General features: G+C 58.9%; 1 protein-coding gene across 1 annotated transcript in view; it reads right to left on the bottom strand.

The window, feature by feature from the left end:
• Nucleotides 1-12,857, bottom strand: part of PTPRU (protein tyrosine phosphatase receptor type U) — a 67,702-nt gene extending 54,845 nt beyond the window's left edge. Inside the window, exon 1 of the mRNA XM_051807085.1 lies at nt 12,668-12,857. The gene's annotated coding sequence lies outside the window, so the exon portion shown is untranslated. The remainder of the gene's footprint in view (nt 1-12,667) is intronic.
• Nucleotides 12,858-14,486: the final 1,629 nt, after the last annotated feature.

Below are 14,486 nucleotides of genomic sequence, written 5' to 3'. Positions count from 1 at the left end.
CCAGCCCAGCACCATCCACGATGGGATCACAGCACCATCCACGATGGGATCACAGCCCAGCACCATCCACGATGGGATCACAGCACCATCCACGATGGGATCACAGCACCATCCACGATGGGATCACAGCACCATCCATGATGGGATCCCAGCCCAGCACCATCCACGATGGGATCACAGCCCAGCACCATCCACGATGGGATCTTGGGCACCTGCCCCTCTTTCATAGCTCTGGGGATGCTGCACTTGCTAAAATTCTGAGTATAAACCCATTTTTTATAAAGCCTGTCCCCTTTCTGGTGCATTATTAGTGTAACATCCCCATCAGACGATGCCCTGAGGGGTCTGGGTGGTGGTGTTGCCCTCCTTGGGTGCCCAGGATTTACTGATGGAAAAAAGCCCATTTTGCTCCCATCTTGGCTCAGCCAGGACTGGATTAGCCCCACGGTCACCTCTGGGGTGCAGCATCCTGGGGCAGAAGCCTGAGTGGCACAAGACTCCCCCCCATGGCACAGGTGCCAGCCAGGGGAGCCAACACCTTTCGGAGTCAAGGTAAATTTTTTAGCCCTGGCCTTTTCCAGCAGCTCCTGTCCCCCTCATCCCACGTAATTATCAGCAGGAAATCAGTGGGATTTCCACAGGACCCACACCACACATCTCCCCAGCAGCCAAGTGGTTCCATGCAAACATTCAAGGGCTGTGACCACTGACCCACCACCACCATCATCCAATCCCACCAGCGTGGCAGGGGGTGAGCAGAGCTCCTCTGTCACCCAAATCCACAGCTTTCCCTGCTTCCCAGGAGGAGCAGGGATGGAGCTGGAGGAACACAGCCCCAGAATATCCCACCCATGACCTCTCCTCTTAAATGCACGTGAGGAAGATGCTTTTCCTGCACCAAAGGACGAAGCTCTTTACACAGGATAAAATGGTTCAAGTGCTGCTGCAAATGGGGAAACTGAGGCACGGGGGTGATTTGGTGAAGTGCCATAACACCAGCAGCCCTGGCACCATTCCCCAGGGATGGCAGGAAGCCCAGGGAGCCGGGGTTTTCTGGGATACAGGATCCCCACGAGGTGCCATCCCTTCCCCAGCACCCCCGTGGAGCAGAGCCAGCCTCCCACCTCTCACATCCCAGCTGCTATTTAAAGGTGATTTCCTTGGCACACTCCCACGGGAATGTGCCCTGGGAAGGAAATACTGGGAGCTGCTTTTCCCCGGGTGCTGGCAGGGAACACGTCCTGCAATCCACCTCAAATGAGACATTCCACACACAGCATTCCGCAGGGATACGGGAGCACAGACCCCACTTATATCTGGGAAGGGCTCAGACTTCCCAGGGGGATGATGCCACAGAATCTGGGAATCCTTTGGCACTGAGGAATCCAGCTGGGAGAGAAAACCCAGGCAGGGAGCGGGTCCTGTGCCACAGCATTCCCAGTGAGAGCCACACAGGGACCCCAACAGCTCCATGGCCAAGCCCAAACCTCCCAGGATTTCTGTCTCAGAAGTGGGAAAAACCTCTTCTAGTCCAGGCAAAGAGGAGCTGAATCCCTCCTTAGCTGCCCTTTGCTCACTCACAGGGGTCTGAAAGTTGTTTTGTGCATTACACACCCCTGAAAGGACAATAAAACCCCTCCCTCTGCAACTTGTTCCCCAATAAACCCCCTCCCTCTGCAACTTGTTCCCCAATTCTGCCAAACAGAAACGTTTTTAAAAAAAACATAAAACAATTCACTGACTTCTCAGCCCTGATAAAAGCTGATTAGAACAACACGGAAAGCAGCACCATTAAAATTCTCACCAGTAGTTTGTTTTGGTGCTCCAAATCATTTTAAATATTGTATTTAATAGAAAAATAATTTGCTCAGCTGTAAGAAACATCAATTTGCAACTTGAAGCCTTGTCTATTAGCCAAAGGAGCTAATGTGTAAACATTAGCAGCTCCAGGAACGCGTGGGGTTTGGCCAATGCAATTCCAGGGAGAGAGCAGCCAGATATTAAGACAGAAGGATTTGCATAATAAGTCACTTATGCCTGATAACCTCAGTGTTTGGAAAGCTCAGGACTAGGAGAACAATATCCATCTGCCACCAACTACAGAAGACATAAATCTCCTTTTTTTTTTTTCCTTTTTTTAATTTTTTTTCTGGCTGCTGAAGACTCTTCATGGTTTTTACCTGCAGGTCCCCGTGGAGGTGTCAAACCTCCCAGTCCCAGCAGCCTCCAAAGGACCCCGGGGATGGGGGAGATTTGGGAAATCTGGATTCATTACAGGCACCCCGAAGCAAATACAACTGGGAAAATACAACTCCAAGGGTTTGGAATGCCACAGGGGATGGCTTGTGCTTGGGCAAGGACCAGGTGTGCCCACACTTGGTCACTTTATGGTGAAGACGCATTTAAAAAGCAAAGGGGTAGGAACTAACCTTGCCAGAGCCCTTCCTTGGGGCACATCCAGCTGCCAAATGCAGCTCCTCTTCCATATCCCACAGCCAAAGCAGCTCCAGGGGGATCAGCATCACTGGGACCAGGGTGCTGCACCATCCCAAGGCAGATTCCACCAGGAATGCCTCCCTGGAATGCACCTCCCTGGCTGTTCTGGAGCAATGCTGGGGGGCCCAAGCCAGGAGGTTTTAACCCCAGAGTTGGATGTGTGAATTCAACACCCCACCCAAAGGCTGTTCCTGCCCTTCCCAGGGGAAGGGCTGGGAATCCTTTGGCACTGAGGAATCCAGCTTGGAGAGAAAACCCAGACAAGCATCTGGATCCCTCCAAGAAAGGACCAGCATCCCTTGTGCCCCCCCTGCAGCACAAAAACACCCTCGAGCTCCACAGCCAGGAGGCCACTAAATCCACATCATTGGGGCTGCCTCTTCCACTCCCTGGGAAGAAAAAACAAGGCAGGCCTTTGGAAATCTCCATCCTGCCTCTATGGATTGCTCAGGTGCAATTCCAGCTCCCGGGCTGTGGAGCTGGGGGGCACCTTGGGGAGGGGAAATTAAAATAAACTGAAAAATAAAAGGGAAAAAAGCTCCCCCCGGGGTCCTTTATCACCATCAGGTCCCCACATCCCTACTGAGGACTATCCACCCCACATTCCCATGGACCCAGAGAGACCAGGGCTGTGAGCCCCAAGAGTGACAGAGCCCTGAGCTGCTTCCAGGGAATGCCTGAAGACACAGATATTCCCCTGGCACGAGGGAAAGCAGCTGCCCCAGGATGCAGCAGAGGCATCACCACAACCCTGGGGGGCTCCAACACCAGCTCCAGCTGCAGAAATCACGGGAAAGAGCAAGTTTTCCAAACCAACCCCACTTTTCCAGGGATAAAGATGGGGGGAACCCTCGGTCCTGCCCTGGGGGTCCACGTCTCCCCAGTGATGGATGTGGGAGCTCAGTGCTGGTGGGCTAATCCTGCCCCTGATGGATCACATGCCAGTGCTGGGAGAGCCTCAGGAGGCAGCTCTGAGGGTTATTTGTGGCCTTTCAGGGCAGAGAAAGGGGCCACTTGTGCTGTCAAAAAGCCCTTGCCCAGGAAAACCACCCAGCCACACAATCCCCACCGTGCCCAGCCCTGCTCCCAGCCCTGGGGAGGAATAAAGAGGGGAGGAAGAGGAGCACATCCAAAATCCAGGTCAACGCCCTCCTCCTCCTTCTGTGTCACCAGAAGGGCCAGGAAAAGCACTGTGGGCAGGCTGACACCAAGGGGGGAGAAGGTGCCAACGGGGCTGACGTGGGCACATCAATCCCTTCTGTGTCTGGCTGCCAGTGCTGGGGGCTCAGCTGGACCCTTTGCTGTGGAATGGGGGGGCCTGGGATCTGCTGGGAGCTTAAAGGCACCAGCAGAAGCCTCCACGGGGGAATCAAAAGGATTCCTGTGCTCAATGGGTCTGTGTGTTGGACCGTGCCAGGTAAATTTGGGGATATGGCTACTTGAGCCCCAAAAAAACAAACAGGTTTGTTTTTACCAGTCCATGAATTTGGCTGAGCCACCCCCAGCCAGTGACAGCTTGAGCATCCACCTGTCCATCCATCCATCCATCCATCCCTGAGGCTGAGGCAAAAACCAGCAGCTCCAGCAAACTCATCTCATGGTCTCCACCATCATCCCAGTGCCACCCAGTGCTCCCAGAGGTTAAAATCCCTTTAGGATCATGTCCTCAGGTCTTGGGTGAAGGCATCCACACAGACAGCAGGTATAAAAGCCACCCCACTCAGGGACAGCACATTGTACATCCAGAGTCACAGCAGCCTGTGGATGGTGCCTTTCCCTCAACAGCTCTTATTTATTTCATTTATTGCCTTTATTACCTCCCCTCCAGCACTGGCTGCACAAATGGTTAAGAAAAAAAAAATAATCAAATTTCTCTTTTCTCTGCAAAGCTGCTCAAAGTCCATCCCTGCCCTCTTTATTTTCATAGGTCCTATAAAAACCCAGCTGAGACACAGGCAGGTGCCCACCCCCTGCAGTACCTTTAACCCATTCCAGCAAAAACTCTGGGATTACACTAATTCTGCAGGAATAACTGAAGAGAAGAGGCCCTGCAGTGCCAGAAGTGCACACAACACCCTGTAAAACCCCAATGCACAGCACCTTTCACCCCCTCCCTGCACACATCCTGCCCTGGACAGATTCCAGCTCCCATCCCTGGCCACCTGCAGCCACCAGACCCAGCCATCCCATGGGAAGGAGGGCAGGAGATGGCCCCTTGCATGGAGAAATGTCATTGAGAGGCAGGCACGGTGAGCAGCAGCTCCCCAGGCAGGAGCCTGGGCGAGAGACTAAATAAAAAGTTCAGTTAATATAAAGAGAAATAGCCCAGTGTGGGGATGTGCTGCTTTAGCCTAATATTGTTATAATCCAGGGAAAGCAAGCTGGTTGCTGGCTGCAGAAAATCAATGGGATATTATCACTCAGCAGACAGATGGAAATACAGTAAAAATAAGTAGAAATAATAACAGAAATAGGAGAGTCCTTGGGAGGGGACCCAGAAGGGCAGTGGCTGAACCTGCACCACATCCATGGCACTGGGGGGGGCTTCAAGAGTCACCCCCAAGCTGCTCCTTGCCCAAAAACACCCTGGAAAGCTCTGGAACCCACCTCCACCAAAAGCAGATGTCCCAGCAGGGACTTAACATGCTGGGGGGGCGACCACCCACCTCAGCTAATTCAATTAACCAAGCTGCAGCACCCAGTAATTAAGTGACAAGTATTTATGCTGTTAACTGCACTGCTTCCAGCAGCAGGGATGTTGGAGCAGACACCATCCTTGGGTGGATCTGCCTGGGATTCCTGACCAGGCTTGGGAATTGCTGCTGTTGAACCCTCCACCAGCACGACTCAGGATCTGGGGGGAATTAAAGCACCAGGGCCACACAGCACAGCCCAGAGAGGGGGCTGCACCCCCAGGAGCCCTGCAGAGTATTCCCAAGACTCCAGCAGCTCCATGGACACCTCCAAACCCATGTGAGCACGGAAATGCAGCCTGCCACAGTCCATCCCTGCGATGCTCCAGCCCCTTCAGCTCCTGGGACAAAGGGCCATCCCCCCCATCTCCTGGCAGACAGCAGGAAGAGCCCTCAGGCAGCACCCCAAGGATGAGAACCCACCCTGGGGGAGCACCTGGGCCACAGCAACTGATTGAGCTGCTCTTCCAGACTGGCCTCTGGATGCCATCCTGCTCCGGGGGACCCATCCAGCAGCTGATGGGCCAGTTGTGGGGTGAAGCACATTGGACCTGAGCCCCCCTCTGCTCCTCAGATGGGCTAATTGGGCTAATTAGGCTGAGGATCCCCAGCAGGAGCAGCACACCAGGCTCATCTCTTCACCCACAGGCACCCAACAAAGCCTTGGGGACAGTGGCCTCGTTAAGACTCATCAGGTCATGGATGACCCTGTCCCCTGGTCCTGTCTGGGAGAGCTCAGAGCACCTCCAGCCACCACATCCCAGCCACCACCCTGATTAACTTAACAACGCCAAGAAAGGTCAGATCCACCTGGGAGTCCAGGAAACCAAAGCAGTGGCTTATTCAGGATTTAGGATTCCCCAGCCCATGGTGGGTGGGCACTGGGGCAGAGCCCAGCACCAGCACAGCCCCACAGGAGGAAAGGATGGACCCTCAGGGAAGGATGGACCCTCTGGCAGCCCTGTGGAGCCAGGGAGAGCTCCAGTACTGCCACCCTGTCACAGGCAGTCTGCCAGTATTTTTCAAGTCAAATTAAAAAAAAAAGGCATCAAAAAATAGTGTATGACAAAAATATTCAGGCAGTTGCTCCAGCTGCAATACACTTCCACCCCCCAGTGCAATGCTCTGCTCCCCACTGCACCCCTGGTGAGGATGGGGGCTTTCCCCAGCTTCCAGGGGTCTCCTCTGGGTGGGCAGAGGGGTCCCTGGGCAGGGGTTGCATGGCAGGGGTGTCCCTGCTCCCCCATCAGCAGTGGGGCTGCCCAGAGCCCACCCACTGAGTTGGGGCCACCAGACCCACTGCAGGACACTGGGGGGGGAAGCCAGGGGCCAAAGGGGTGCCCAGCACCCCCCAGCCCTCACCCAGCTCCTGTCTCCTCAACATCTGGAGCACTTTGGGAGGCAGGAAGGTCAGAAAATGACAAATTTACGGGCAAACACAGTCAGGAGGCTCCCACAGTGTGGGGTCACACAGCAGGACCCCACAGCCCCACTGAACCCCAAACTGCAGCAGCATCACTCTCCCTGCATTCCCACTGCAGCCCAGGCTCCACTTTGGAGCAAGAAGCACTCCAAAGGCTGGGAATCCCAGAGGAACAGCCCCCACACCCCTCTGCACCCCACAGCAAGGGGGGCAGGAGGAAGGGGGAGCTTTCCCATCCTGATCCTGCAGTGAGCAGAGCACCAGTACCCAGGCAAAGGTACCCAGGGGCAGGAAACAGGGACAGCCCCATCTGGCTCACCACAATCCATGCTTGGATTCACTCTGCAGGTGAGAAAAATGAGGGTACAGAGCCTGAGCCCCTTAAACCTCTGGTTAAACCCATGGGCATGTGTCCCACCCACACCAGTGCCCAGGCAGGTGCTGCAAACCAGGGTTGTGACACCCAGGCAGGACCTGGAGCAGCCAGGGAATAAACTGCAGCCCACAACCACCCAGTAAGCAGGAAAAACACTCCTGAGTTAAGAAAACCAAATAAAATAACAGCCCAAAGGGCAGCTGGTGTGTCACAGCCACCCCCAGTGCTGGCAGGGGTGAGGGGCACAGGGCTGCCCCACAGGCTCTTCTGCCTCTGCCTTCCAGCAGCTGCACTTTGGCTTTTGATGTGGGCACAGGGTGTAGAAGCTCCTGTTTCCAGGGCCAGGAAAGCAAACAGCTCAGGGAACACCCAGGAAAGTCCCTCCAGCACCTGCCAGCTCCACATCCCTCCTCCTGCCTCCCCAGAGATGCCCTTCACCCGGCAAGGAAAAGCAGGTCCTGTGCCCCCAGGTCCCCTCCAGCCAGGCTGGCACCCCCTTCTCTCCCACCCCATCACCCACCCACAACCATCCCAGCACAGGGAAAAGCAGCAGCAGCAGCTTCTGCCAGGCCACCTGCAGCGGAAAGGAAAAGCTCCATCTCCAGGACTTATTTATTTTAAGGCTGCCAACGAGGAGGCAATTAGCTCCAGGGGATTAATTGTTGGGAATCCTCCTTGTCCGGAGGGGAAAGCCTCAGTTTCACCAACTGCAGGCTGGGGGGAAGGAGGGGTGTGTCTCCAGGCTGGAATGGGAGAGCAGGATCCATGGAACGCTGCGAAGCAAATCCCAAGCTGCCACGGGAGAGAGGAGGTTTGGGAATCCTGACATTTAATCACGCAGTAACTAAAGGTTCCCAGACATGTCTAATAAGACAATTATAGTGCATGTTAATAATAGATTATTAAAAAGCTTATTTATGGAGGTTTAGGCAGGCAGATGGCAGGGCCACGTTGATAAGGCTCTCCAGAGCCTGTGCTACCTCCCAGCTCCCAGGGATGCAGCAGGGATTTGCCTTCCTCTGCCTCCAGCCCCTCATGCTTAACCCTCACACAGCTGCCAAAAGCAAAGCAGCAAATCCCTGGAGAGGGGTTGCAGCCAGGAGAGGATTTTTATGGGGTGTTTTGGGATGGTCAGGGCTCTCAGCCCCTCTGCAGAGCAAGGATGGGGTGATGAAATGATGGAAAAGCTCCATCCCGGGTGCAATCAGGGGAAAAACCAACATCAACAGGGAGGTTGTCACAGCCAGGACAGGGGTTAAAGCCACCAAAAAGCACCTGCCTTGGTCTTCCAGGAGGTGTCCCTGCTCCCCCAGGGTGCTGATCCTGCTGGGCTCTGCTCTGGGAAAGCTCCCAGGGAAGCTGGAATAGAGCTGGTTTGTCTTAGTTTGGATAACAAAGGGAAAAATGTGCAGTGAGGGCCAGGAGGTGACTCACCAGCATCCCTGTTCCCAAGGCCAGGGCAGGTCCAGGCACCCAGGGGAAAAAACATGAAACAGGAGTTTTGGAACAAGAAGAAAAGGGTAAAAATGAAACAAATACAACTGTAAGTCTTGATGGGGGAAAAAAAAAAAAACCAACAGGCATTGCCAGGCTCCACCACGGAGCTGCAGATACGGAGCCAGAGGGACAGGTCCATCCAGGAGCATCAGCATCACTTGGAACATCCCTAAACTCAGCTTCACCCTCAGAGATGGTGAAAATCCACCCCACTCCGGTGTGTGGAGAGGGGACACTGCGAAGCCAAGGGCTTGGGAGCCAGAAACCTCTGCCCTGGGCACACTCGGGCACGTCAACAGGATTTTCCGGAGCATCCCGACGCAGGAGCCCGAGGGGTGTTTGCACTGTCTGGGCGCTCCGGGAAAGGGCATGGTGCTCCCAGGGCATTAAAAACACACACACGAAGGAGCAAACAAGAGAAAGAGCCTCTTCCCTGGCACGGCAGAACAGGCAGGAAGGAGAAAAAAAACAAAAAAACAACCAAGCCTGACAAGGAAAATGTAACATTCTCGTTCTCGCACATTTTATGCGCTCGGTGAAGGAGGGCTGGGAAGGAAAAAATGCCTTGGCATGGGAGAGCCCTGGGCAGCCAGGTGGAGGGAAATAACCACCGGGAAAAGCGCTGGAAGAGCAGGATGAGGCACCGGAGAGCTCAAACAAAACACTGACCCTGTGCCCCAGCAGCAGGAGGGGCCGCCCCGCTCCTGACCCCCGCCCCGAGGCACAGGCAGAGCATCCCGCTCATCCCCCTCTCCCAGCACCCCCGAGAGACCCCCAGGACAGTTAACGGCCAGGGAGGGACAGAGGGACGCCGAGGGGCTGCTCTGCTCCCGACCCCAATCCCAGCCCTGCAAACGGCGTCTGCTTGGCTGTTCCCATTCACTCAACCGAGACGGCACCGCCGCGCCGGGGTCGGGGTCAGCCCCGCCACCTCCTGCCAGCGCTGTCGGGGGGGGACAGGACGCTTGGGGGGCCCCAAGGCTGACCCCCAGCAAGGGGTTCATCACCACGACCAGCAACCATCCCCCTAATCCCCCCCAAAACTGGTCCTGGTGCCACCAGAGCCGCCACCGACCGCAGTCCAATGCTCCCCAGCAACCCCAGCCTCCCGAGTGGAAGCTGCGAACCCAAAGGTTTTATTTGCTTTAATTGCCGCTAACGAAGTCGAAGCCGAGTGCAAACAGCTTCCGCATAATTCCGGCAGGAGTGCCAGGCAGCACCTCGGCCGCGTGTCCCCACCGCTGGAAAACAGCCTGGGAATGCAGGGGGACACGGGCTGGGGGGACACAGCCTTGGGGACCCCCGGGGGGCAGCTCGTTGCTGAAGTTTTGGGGTGCAGTGCAGAGGGAGCAGAGCTGCGCTTCGTGGGATTATTTAGGTTGGAAAAGATCGAGTTCAGCTGCTTCCCCAGCGCTTCCAAGGCCACCACGTCCCCGAGTGCCACATCCACCTTTCTTATCGGGGAAAGCAAGAGGAGGAGGGAAATAGCTGAGCCTGCACAACCCGCTGCCCCGGGGCCCAGCCTGCTCGTGGCCACAGGCTTCCAGCAGGGAAAGGCTCCGTGTTTTACCGCAAACAGCCCGGAGAGGCGAGATGGGGCTGGCAAATCCCACCAGGGACAATCACAGGTCCCTGTCACAGCCCGCTGGCACCGCAAGACCCCCCCGGATCACTCGGTTTGGAGGGTCAGCAAGTGCCTCCCAACACCACTCCGGTCCTCTCCATGACAAGCACAACGGGCCGGCACCGACAGCTCGGTCATTGCGAAATCCTAACGAGCTGCAAAAGTTTGAAGGCTGCAGGAAGGAGACGAGAGCACCCCAAGGCAGTGGAAGGACCGTGACTGGGGTACCTCGATTCCTCCCAGCTCAGCTGGACACGGACACGCCGTGCCTCGGTTCCCCCACCTGCAGAAGGGATCACACTGTGCCCCTTCTTTGCAAAGGCGAAGCAAGAAAACCTCTCCCCCTCCTGAAAATCCCCACCGAGACAAGCAGCTGGTCCTTCCCGTGACCGGCTCCGGGGTCTCCGCTGATCCCAGAGCAGGTGCAAAGGGCTTAAATATTTTTTTCCCAGCCCTGCCCACCGTGCAGCCCCAGCCCCAGGGATGAGCCTGGTGATATCCCTGCAGGCGGCCAAACCACATCGGCAGGAGCAAACATCAGATCCAGCTAAAAAGCAACCTGCAATGGAGCCGGGGGGCTGCAAGCAGACCCCTCACCTCCAGCTGGATCCACTGCTTTGGCTCCACTGCGGAGCTGAGCTTGCTCTGCATCTTCAGGGAAATGCTGGAATAAACACGCTCCTGATTTACACCAGGAGCGGGCTCGATCCTGCCCTTCCCTAATGCCATCTCGCAGGGAAGGGAGCCCACAGAGGGAAAAGGGTTTGCTTGGGAGGGAAAACCACCCCACAGAGCCCCCCCAAGCCCCGAGGTGTCCCCACCACAGCCCCTCCAACCTCTCACAGGCTGCGGCAGCTCAGCCCCGAGAGCCAGCAGAGAAACGCACACACCAGGGCTGGGGCAGCACAGCTCGAGACCCCCCTCTGACACCTGGGGGTGCAGAAGCCCCTTCCTCTGGCAGAACAGAGCCCCTCACCAGCTGCCTCAGTGTCCTCATCACCTCCCCTGCTCTGCCTTGAAGCACAAGCAGCTGATCCTCCCCCCAACCAGCACACAACTGCCCCCTCCTCAAATACAAACCCGTTCCCTCCACCCCACAAAGCCGGGGAGCCACAGCAGCTTCGTATCCCCTCCATCCCCCCGTGTATCCATCCCCCCAACCATCCCTGTCTCCATCCCCCCACCACACGGGTCAGCCGCCGTCTCTTGTTTCTGCTGACGGGTGTCACTATTTATAATTTTTGGAGAAAAGCCACTACCCAAAAAAAAACCCAAAATCATGCACCAACATGGGGACTGTGTGCAGGTGAGCCTGCTTGGATTTAAAGGTGAAAAACTACAGAACTAGGCAAAATACACTTTGATGTGCCGAGCATTAGCTAAAAGATGGGGGTGGCAGCGCCGGGGACCCGTTGGAATGAGGCACCAGCTCCCGTGCCTTAGTTTCCCCCCACAAAGCCCTCGGTAGCGCCTCGGGAGCCCCAAAAATCCCGCACTCCGCAGCATCGAGCCCCTGCCTCCCGAAAGGATCGGTCCCCGCATCAGCCCTTCCCCAGCCCGTGCTTTGGGGGGTCCCGGGGACCGCTGGGGCGCTCAGGGGAAAGGAGGGAAACACTAAAAACATATAAATGAATAAAATCGAGTCCATCGACCGCCGTCTCGGTACAACTCCGACTGTGCATCCCCGCGGCACAACGAGAGCCGGGAGGCTGCGAGCGGAGCCGCCGCGGCCGCCCACCTGTTCCTACCGGAGGGTCCCCAAACCCCCGCAGGGACCCCACGATGGAAGCACCGGGATCCCGCCGCCCCCCGGCAACCGGGATGGGGGTTCCTTTCTCCTGATCCCCCCCCAGCGCTGCCACCGGGGGAAGTTTTCCCTGCCGGGGGTGCGGCGGGAGGGGACTCGGACGGTACCGGGACCGAGCGGAGCATCCGTGGCGCGGGGGACGCAGCCGAGATCCCCCCCCCTGCAGCGGGAGGGAAAAGTTCCCCCGGTGGAGAGAGGAACCCCCATCCCGCTTCCCGGGCACGGCAGTGCCACATGGGACCGCGGAGCCCGGGCAGGGGGGCGGCAGGACCTCGGTGGTTCCATCGGGGGGGTGTCCTGGGGACCCTCCGGTGGAACAGGTGGCGGCCGCCGCGGCGGGACGGGGGTGGCGGAACCCCCATCCCGCTTCCCAGGGGTGGCAGCGCCACACGAGACCCCGGTTCCCGGGGCAGGATCCCGGTAGCTCCATAGGGGAGGAGGCGGGTCCCTCCGGCAGCACAGAGTCTCCGGGGGATCTCGGTTGCAGGCGGCGGGACGGGGGGGGGGGGGCGGCGGAACCCCCATCCCGGATCCCGGGGAGTGGGGGGGGGGGGGGCGGCAGGATCCCGGTGGTTCCATGGAGGGGGAAAGTCCCGGGGACCCTCCGGTAGAAAAGGGACCCTCCAGCTGCAAGTGGCGGTCGCGGCGGAACCCCCATCCCGGTTCCGGAGGGGGGGGGGGGGGGGGGTGGCGGAACAAGAACCCCCCCCCCCCCGTTCCCAACACCCCCCCGCCGTTGCCCCGCTCCTACCGGCGGGCGTCTCGGTGTCCAACGCGTAGACCCGCAGGGCGAGGGGCGAGCAGCAGCGCCCGAGCGCTCCGCATGGTGCGGCCGGTGCCCGGTGACCCCGGGGAGGATGGGGGGGGGGTCGCGGGGCGGGGGGGGAAGGGGGGGGGCGGCGGGGCCGTGGCCGCCGCCGCTGCGCGCCCGCGGATCCGGCGCGGCGGGGGCGCAGCGGGGCCCCCGCGCCCGCCCCGAGCCTCAAATATACCGGCGGCGGCGGCCGTGACGTCAGCGCCGGGAGGGGAGGGGGAATTTGGGATGGGGATGGGGGGGGGGGAAAACCGGGAATGGGAACGGGAAGGGAACGGGCGGGGAGGCGGCGCCCCCTGGTGGTGGATGGGGGGGGTGACGGGGGGAGGGGAGGGGGAAGGGGGGGTACGGGGGTGATTTTGGGGAGGGGGCGAAGGGAAGGGGGGGGGACCGGGAGTGATTTTGGGGAGGGGAGGGGGAAGGGGGGGTACCGGGAGTGATTTTGGGGAGGGGAGGGGGAAAGGGGGGAGTACCGGGAGTGATTTTGGGGAGGGGGGGAAGGGAAGGGGGAAGGGGGGGGACCGGGAGTTATTTTGGGGAGGGGGGGAAGGGGAGGGCGAAGGGGGGGTACCGGGAGTTATTTTGGGGAGGGGGGGAAGGGGAGGGGGCTACGGTAGCGCGGGAGAGGGGAGGGGAAGGTCGCAGGAGTTACGGGGGGGTGGCGGATGGGAGAGGGAGGGGAGTTGGGAGGTACGGAGGGGATGTGGGTAATTACAGAGAGGGGGGTCCCGGGAGTTATTTTGGGGAGGGGGGAAGGGAAGGGGGCTACGGTAGCGGGGGAGAGGGGAGGGGAAGGTTACGGGATGGAGGAGGGAGGGGGTTCGGAGGTACGGAGGGAAGGAGGGGGAAGTACCGGGGGGAGAGGGGAGGAGGGGGTGGTCCCGAGAGTTACTGGGGGGGAAGGGAAAGGAGCTGTGGTAGCGAAGGAGAGGGGAGGGGAAGGTCCCGGGAGTTACCCCGGTGGATGGGAGAGGGATGGGGGTTCGGAGGTACGGAGGGGATGAGAAGAAGTGCCGGGGGGAGAGGGGAGGGGAGGGGAGGGTGGTTCCGGGAGTTACGGGAGGGGGTGTGGTGGATCCGGGAGGGAGAGGGGGAAGAGTACCGGGGGAGAGGAAAGGTGGGGGTCCCGGGACTTGTGGGGAGGGGGTGGTGCACGGCTAAAGGAGGGGGCTTCTCTGGTACTGGGGGTCCCCGGTTTTAGGGGTGTGCAGGGATGCAGGGACAGTCGCAGGTGGGGGGGTCCCGCCTGCAGAAGGATTCCCGGGATCCCCCCAAACACAAGGGGTGTCCTCATGGGTACAGCTGGAGTGGATCCCGGGGGGGTTCCAGCTGCAGGGCAGGTGCAGGGAGGAGGCTGGGGAAGGGGTGACACCCACCCTGGGGTGGGTGCTGCCAGCCCCTCAGGTGCCCCCCATCACCCACGGGCTGTGCCCAAGGCTGTGGGGCAGAGCCAGGACCCCCAGGCTGGGCACTGGGGACAGAGGCCCTGCTGCTCTTTGGGGGCAGAGCCTCCTGCCCTCTCCACCCCCACACAGGGGTCCTCAGTCCCTGAAACCCCCTGATCCTCCACCACAGTGTCCTCGAGGGACAGGGACATGACACTTTGCCCTGCAGGACGGTGACATGGAAACAAGGCTGGATGGGGAGTGGCAGTGCCACAGGGGACCCCAGTGACACCCAGCAAAGCCACTGTCCCCCAGGGTGGAGAGAGAGGGGTGCAGGACACAGAGCAAGCAGGAAGGAGAAAACCCCAAGA

Source organism: Manacus candei, unplaced genomic scaffold, assembly GCF_025592945.1.
Source record: "Manacus candei isolate 608988 ecotype Guabito, Panama unplaced genomic scaffold, ASM2559294v1 h1tg000070l, whole genome shotgun sequence".
Lineage (NCBI taxonomy): Eukaryota > Metazoa > Chordata > Aves > Passeriformes > Pipridae > Manacus > Manacus candei.
Note: the sequence above shows the minus strand (reverse complement) of the source record. Positions and strands in the feature narration are given on the sequence as shown.